Source organism: Cydia strobilella, chromosome 8, assembly GCF_947568885.1.
Source record: "Cydia strobilella chromosome 8, ilCydStro3.1, whole genome shotgun sequence".
Taxonomy (NCBI): Eukaryota; Metazoa; Arthropoda; class Insecta; order Lepidoptera; family Tortricidae; genus Cydia; species Cydia strobilella.
The window spans coordinates 9,670,944-9,678,789 of NC_086048.1; positions in this window are offsets into that span (position 1 = coordinate 9,670,944).

A 7,846-nucleotide genomic window follows, 5' to 3' on the forward strand; every position below is an offset into this window, starting at 1 on the left:
GAATATGTTTGTAAAAGAACTTACCTTCCCTATTCACCTTTTGATAATAATTTAGTGATTGAAGGCTAATTTACTAGTGATCCTATCGTATCCCGTTGACGAGTATACCAAATTTATACATATCTGGTTAGAACAGGGGTTCCCATTATGCGCCACTTGGCCTAGATTGCCGAATTTTTAAACTTGCAAGTACTGAAAAACGTACTGAAAAAGATGGGAACCCCTGGGTTAGAATATTGATCTCCACCGATGCCCATACTATCTAGCTCATTATAATATCTAATAATTATTATTATCCATAGCTAATTCTTATTATTAGTTAGTCAGTAAGTTAGGTACATAAGAATTGAATGTTGTTAAGTACCTAGTGTGTTTTAAGTTGCAGTGCCCTTACAGGGTTTATAGCAGATCATAATTCTTATGTATCGCCTTACTATGTACCTATGAAGGCAGTAAATGAATGAATAGATACTGAATATGGTCGTGCATACATACTTTTAACGCACTCCTTCTTTAAGTGGGCAGGTAGCGCGATTTTTTTCTACAAATAAATCATGCAATGCGCAACCAATTTGGTTCGACGTAGTGCGTTTCTATACATACTGCCGGCTCTTGTATTACTCGTAGCTCTTGTTGCGCGTATTGCTCAAATCGACTGTCGATTATTACACATGGAGTAATCGCAATCGCAGTTCCTGCGGGATATCACACGCTGGTCTCCCTCATTAACGCCTAATGCGCATGTTCCTTAAAGCGCTTTTAACTATACGCGTTGCTATTGCAAAATCAACAGGCGCTTATAATTCCAACGACATATTTTATATACAACAATATCACAAACACAATCATACAATTGAAATAATATATAAGCTGCTTAGCTTACCTATTATTACTACTTGGAAAACATAATATCGTAAAAATACTGTTATATACAATAGATGTCGCAGAATGTCTTTCTAGGTCAGCTTAACACCAGCGATGAGATCAGCTCCAACTTGTGATGATGTTGTCCGTAGTGATTGATTGGTCTAGTTTAGATACAAAGATACCATTTCTCTGATGAGAGTAATGATACTACGAATAGATGTTAATTAAGTTTAAAGGTGCATTCCTGAGCTTAAATTAAGTTACTTTCTCAAAGACACCGGTATTCTAATTGACTTCATTTCGGAGAAAATAGATTTTTTTATCTTATCTAATAAGGCCCCTATGAACGTGTACAGTGTACACCTTATGGCTTGCTTACACATTGACTAGTGTTTAGTATGAGTTTATGCATTTGCTACTTGAACGCAAGTATCTCGGACGATCAATGTTCGAAATGATATTGATACCTATGTCAGTTTTCAATTGTTTGGTAAAGTTAAATAGCATGCCCATAATTACTTTTTACGAAAAATATGTTTATAAAAAAAAAACATTTTTGAACATTAATTATGCCATTCAGTTTCCTTAAATGTCCTTTTGGCTAAGGAGTTTAAGAAAAACACCGTCTATAAGAAATATAATTTGTGACGATTTCAACCAAAAGCTGTATGGAACTAGCGCCTTATTGACAACAGACAATAAGTACCCTTTTGATTGAAAATGGCACATTTACTAATTTAAATAAAGAAAACCGCCCAGGTGCGAGTCGCTCGCTCACCGAGGGTTCCGTACAAATTTACCTATATTTTTTTTAATAAATTTACTTATTTGAGATTTTTCCCTGTATTTGTAGTGTAAGACGATATTACTTGCTGAATTTCATAGTTCTAGTCAGGTCAACGGGAAGTACCCTATCAATTTTGATTCCCTTGAGAGTGTAGAAATATACGTTTTTTGCGGCATAAACGGTCGTAAGTATCTTTTTTTACGTTCACTTAGAAGTTTGATTTTATTTACAGCTTCAAGAGACCGTCTATAGACCCGAGTATATGGTTTAAATTTCAACTCGATACCTCTACGCGGTCGGGTCTTGACAAATAGGCGGACGGACGGAAAACAAAGTGATCCTATAAGGGTTCCGTTTTTTCCTTGAGGCACGGAAAATTTTTTTTAGGAACTGCGGGTCAAAAATTTTGTTTTGACCTCTAGTATGCGTGTGCCAAACGGCTAACCTGTACATTGATTTGCGGTATTTCTTTGTAATTGGGGTCGAGCGGCTTCCGCCGATTTTGTTTTCTTTTATATGTCGGTGGTTGCAGTAATTATTATATCTCAAATATAGTTTTTCTAATAGATGGTCTTTCTACTTTATTGCTTTGCTCAGTAAATCTAACAGCGCTAGGCTGTAATGTAGGCTGTCCAGCTGCATAGTTAAGCCAGGCTTTTGGCTCAGACGGGTTCTAGGATTTAGGTACCTAAGTGACAATTCTAGTTGAACCTCGAGGACCAGATAGCTGATACTGTTCTTGGGAATTGATGACATAAGACCAAGGGCCGGTCGTTTAGGTATTATCCGTGGATCGTAATTGAAGGGCGGTATTTTGAGTAGTATTTGTGACACAGCATCATGGCATCGTTACTTATGACATTCTGCCACTACGTCTATAAAAAAACAATGAACGATGTTTGCTATATTTTGCAATTTTATTTATATAAAATTGACATGAACATAACATAATAAATAACACATTATTAACAAATTTCAAATTAAACTACACAAATACGCATTTAAAATATTTATTTCATTTAAATATTAGCGGTAAAAATGTCTGCTCAAACACGCGTAGGTATTTTTCTAATCGTTTTGGAGCCAAAGTTGAACGTTTTTCGTTCTGTAATTCTATTGTATTGGATTTATTGTGCGTTGCTGGTTGTGTTATTTAATATGAGTTCCGACGAAATGCATCTATACGCCGTCTATATGCATTCGGCCAGCAACCCCTTCCTTCCCAGCCTCTGTAGTAATGTTCTATAACTGGCTCCCTATTCGTAAACGTCGATCCTTGCGTATTCTCTATACTTTGTTTTCGATTTTATTTGAAAGGATTCACCCCTGATTTGATTACCTTCGTTCCAAATTCAGATTTGTGACTCCGCGCCCCGGCACGGATCTCCGAACCACCAGTAGTAGCCTTCAACTTATTGTGCCTTGACATCGTACAGGTTTCATGTCGAATTCCTTCACCATCCAGGCAATCCGGCTGTGGAAATGATCCTCCTCTCTCTATTAGACAGGCCCAGAACAAATTTTCAAGCGCATATTGCGCAAGCATCTGTTTGACAAGGTTCAAATGTCGTCCTCATGATATTTCCCAATGGGTAAATATATATGTACTAGTATGTATCTATATTAATTTATTTACGAATAATATTATTTATGTATGTATAATATCATATAGTTTTGTGTTATTTTTTTCCATTTTATTCTAACAGTATTCTGACCCTGAAGTTTTCTTTTCGGGACCAGAGAAGGAGAGCAGCAGAGGAGTGGCTTTTGTGGTACCACCAGAAGTTGAGAAATGTGTCCTAGGGTATAAACCTGTGAATGACCGTATTATTACTATACGATTGAACACCAAACCATGCACGTTAAATGTCGTACAGATATATGCTCCAACGGCTCAGTCCAGTGAGGAAGAGGCCGAAAGCTTTTATGATACATTAGTTACGACGCTCAGAGATATACCAAGGAGAGAAATTACGGTCATCGTTGGGGACTTTAACGCAAAAGTAGGCAACACGGCAGAAGACGACCATCTTCGTCGAGTAGTTGGGAAGTATGGCATAGGAGAACGCAACGAGCGAGGCGAACGTCTGCTCCAATTCTGCAGCGAGGAAAGTTTCTGCCTAACCAACACCTGTTTCCGTCATCACATCAGGCGACTGTATACATGGGTTTCTCCTGGTGATAGATACCGTAACCAGATAGACTACATTTTGGTAGGATCACGATGGAGATCATCTGTTATAAATGCCACTACGTTCCCTGGTGCTGATTGTGGTTCAGACCATCAACTACTGGCAGCTACCATTCGGATCCGTCTAAAGAAAATTGTCAAGCCCAAAGTGAACCCAAACCTGCGTAGAGTGGACCTAACTGGTTTTAGGCAGAGCCTAACACAACAGACAGCAAATATCTCATGCGAAGGGTCAGCACAAGACAGATGGAGTCTCCTAAAACAGGTGATTACCCAGGTTGCCAAGCAGCACATCATTAAGAAACAGGACATGAAGGACTACATAACATCATCGACTAGCCGCATTATCCTGGAACGACGTGAGCTGAAAGAGAGAGGTACAAGTTCAGCTGCGGATCAGCAACGGTACATGGAGCTCAGTCGCGAAGTCCAAAGAAGATGTCGCCAGGACTACAATGCACACATAAACAACGTATGCATAGAGCTTGAGCAACATAACATACGTAACGAAACCAGGGACTTGTTTCGTAAAGTGAGGGAGCTAACTGGGTCTCGAGGCGTTAGAACCTGTGTCATCGAAGATGAAACCGGGAATGTCCTGACAGACACGTTGCAGGTTTTGGAGCGCTGGAAGCGGTACTGCGCAGCACTGTATGATACAGGGAGTACAGAAACTGTGGTAGAGGAACTGTTACCAGACGAACCGGAGATCCTTCGTTCGGAAGTGGAAGGCGCTATCAAAGGGCTTAAATGCGGAAAGGCGCCTGGCAAGGATGGTATTCCTGCCGAACTGCTGAGGAACATGGGAGAAGTAGGAACAGTACTTATGGTGGAAATATGTAATGAGGTGTGGAGAACGGGTAAATGGCCGACGGAATGGACAGAATCAGTGTTCATCCCCTTACACAAAAAAGGATCTACCAAGACATGCGGCAATTATAGAACCATCGCGTTGATCCCCCACGCAAGTAAAATCCTCTTACATATAATTAACCAACGGCTCAACAATTTTCTCAGGAGCCAGATACCACAGGAACAAGCTGGCTTCGTGAAAGGAAAGGGCACAAGGGAGCAGCTTCTTAACATCCGCCAAGTCATCGAGAAAAGCAGAGAATTTAACTGCCCAGTTGTCTTGTGTTTCATAGACTACACTAAAGCTTTTGACTGCGTGCAGTGGGACAAGTTGTGGACTGTGTTGCGCGAGATGGGAACTCCGGAACATTTAATTGGTTTGATTCAGCACCTATATGTTGAGAACCGCTCTTTTGTCAGAATCGGCACCGACTGTTCCAGTGTGTTCAAAACAAAGATGGGAGTGCGGCAGGGCTGCATCCTATCCCCGGCCCTTTTCAACATATATGGTGAATATATCATCCGGAAGGTACTGGAAAATTGGGACAAGGGGTTTCCCATAGGAGGAAAGCGGATATCAAACCTGAGGTATGCCGATGATACGGTCCTTTTGGCGACGTCTGTGGAAGATATGCAGGAGCTGTTTCAGAGACTTGAGACGGAGAGCGACCGAATGGGTCTCACAGTAAACAGGAGCAAGACGAAGCTAATGGTAGTAGACCGTGCCAAAAAACTGCCCAGAATAGTTAACATCGTCCCAGGGGTTGATATCGTGGACCACTATGTCTATTTGGGCGCACTTATCTACGATGATGGCGACTGCGTACCGGAGATAAAAAGGCGTATTGGTATGGCTAAAGAAGCTATGACCCGGCTGAATGTCATCTGGAAGAAGAGAGGTATAACCAGTGCCACCAAGACCCGGCTAGTACGCGCTCTAGTATTCCCCATATTTCTGTATGGCGTGGAAACATGGACAATACGAGCCCGAGAAAGGCAAAGGATCGATGCATTCGAGATGTGGTGCTGGAGGCGTATGTTAAGGATACCCTGGACCGCCATGCGCACCAATGTATCGATCCTTTCACAGCTTCGTGTCCAAACTCGCCTATCCAGTCTGTCAACAGCGCATATTGTCCTACTTCGGCCACATAATGAGGAGGGGAGATGAAAGCCTTGAAAAGCTGATCATCGTTGGAAACACGGAGGGCAAACGAGGCCGGGGACGGTCTCCAACTAGATGGAGCGATCAAGTAAAAGGGGCCCCATCCTCAACCAGCTTTTGCTCGGTCGTCAGAGACGCGATGGACAGGCACCGATGGAGGCAGATTAAAAGAACCAGGTGTGGAGCATCCACATCCACTGATGACCACGATCCTCAGTCATGAGGGAGCGACCACAGAGAGAGAGATTCTGACCCTGCACCAACTAGATCTTTCGGTTTAGCCCATGGTTGACTGACTAAAAAAAATATAGCAGCAGTTTTCCGTTTACCTTTAGTCATCAAAATTTTGTATTAAAAAATACGTATTATTTTATGAATATTTTAGTAAAAACCTTTTTTAATCGGCTTGGCTGAACCGCAAACGGCCCATGTAATAAAAAACAAATAAAACCTTTAACACTCAGGGGGATCAAAATTTATATTTGAATTGTATGTGCTCGGTGGTCGAGTTTTTCGTGTTTAAGGTTCATGAGTTTACGAGATTAGTAACGCTCCGGAGTACGGGCCACGGAACCTCTGCATTATGAATATTTATAGGCCGGTATGGTCTGCAAATGGGTATTCTAATAGACACTTCCGAGTGAGGATTTATCATGATATTACACAACAGTTAGTTGCGGTAAGGCGGTTTCATTACACCTTCGGCGCCTCTGGGGTACTGAATTTGTAACAAGATAAATACATCTTTAAGCGCCTCATGGACTAAAACTCGCAATTATACAACAATTAATAACCTTAAAAACAAATTGACTCAGTTCAGTTCAGTTTATTTATTGGTAAAAAATATTTTACAGGTCACACAGGTACATTTGAAATACGACAGTTATATACAATTAAATACGATTGATAAAATACATTGGTCAAAGTTTTCAATTTCTTAAATAATCATCGTGCAATAGTTGTCAATACAATAATATTTTAAATAATCTCTTTCATAAAATCATCAATGGAATAACATGCTTGGTCAAGGAGTAGACATTTAAGTTTTTTAATAAATATTGAATCGCTTAAGTATAACAAAGATACGTAGGTATACTTCTTTCTAATATGAATGTTAGATTAAATAACTAAGTACATATGTACAGTTAAAAAATATCGGGTTTTACACGAACGAGGGTATATCGCATTGTGTAAGTTTTGTAACTGTGACTCTCTTTATAAAATTGTAATTACTTTCTAGCAGAATCTGAACACGCCAGATGTCACATGTCACTGTTTAACCTCGTAAGGCACACCCACTATGACTTATCTTTATTGGAAAAACAGAATACATAATGTAAATAAAGATAAGAACAAGTATATAAAAATAACAGGAATTTATCATGTTAGCTTTAATTTAGTTTTAACATAGTAGGTATTACTACGACTTGTAAATAATTATTTTTAATGTATCTGATTCATAAAGATATATTTATTTATAAAACTGAAAAATCTAGCGATATTTTTGTACCATACAAAGTGATTTGTCCCGGCGTTCCAGTATTAGCGCGAGAAAATATGAGGTCGCCTGAGGGTTCAGTTCGTTTAAACTTTACAGCTTAATATCTTAATTTTATGCGTTAAGATCTTATTACGGTGTGTGCACGGGAAACATACCTGGGGTGCGAAAACAGCCCGTTTTCTAAAAGGTTGCAAATCAGAAATCCGGATAAAAGCGAAATCCGACTGTATCTACATAAGAAAAGATACCTAGTATATCAGAACTTTAATTTTAGCGTAAGATGACACGCGTATTCCATTATGTTATTTGCCAAAATTAATTAACCATAATGCTCAGTACTAACAAAGAATGAGGGGTTAGAATTAGGAATTCAAAATTTGTAAATAATAATTTTCTTTGTATACCTACTGGACGGATTTGCGTTGAAATTTGGCCCAACTAATGGTACGCGGCGTATAATTACTGAGTTTGAGTATTGCGAGT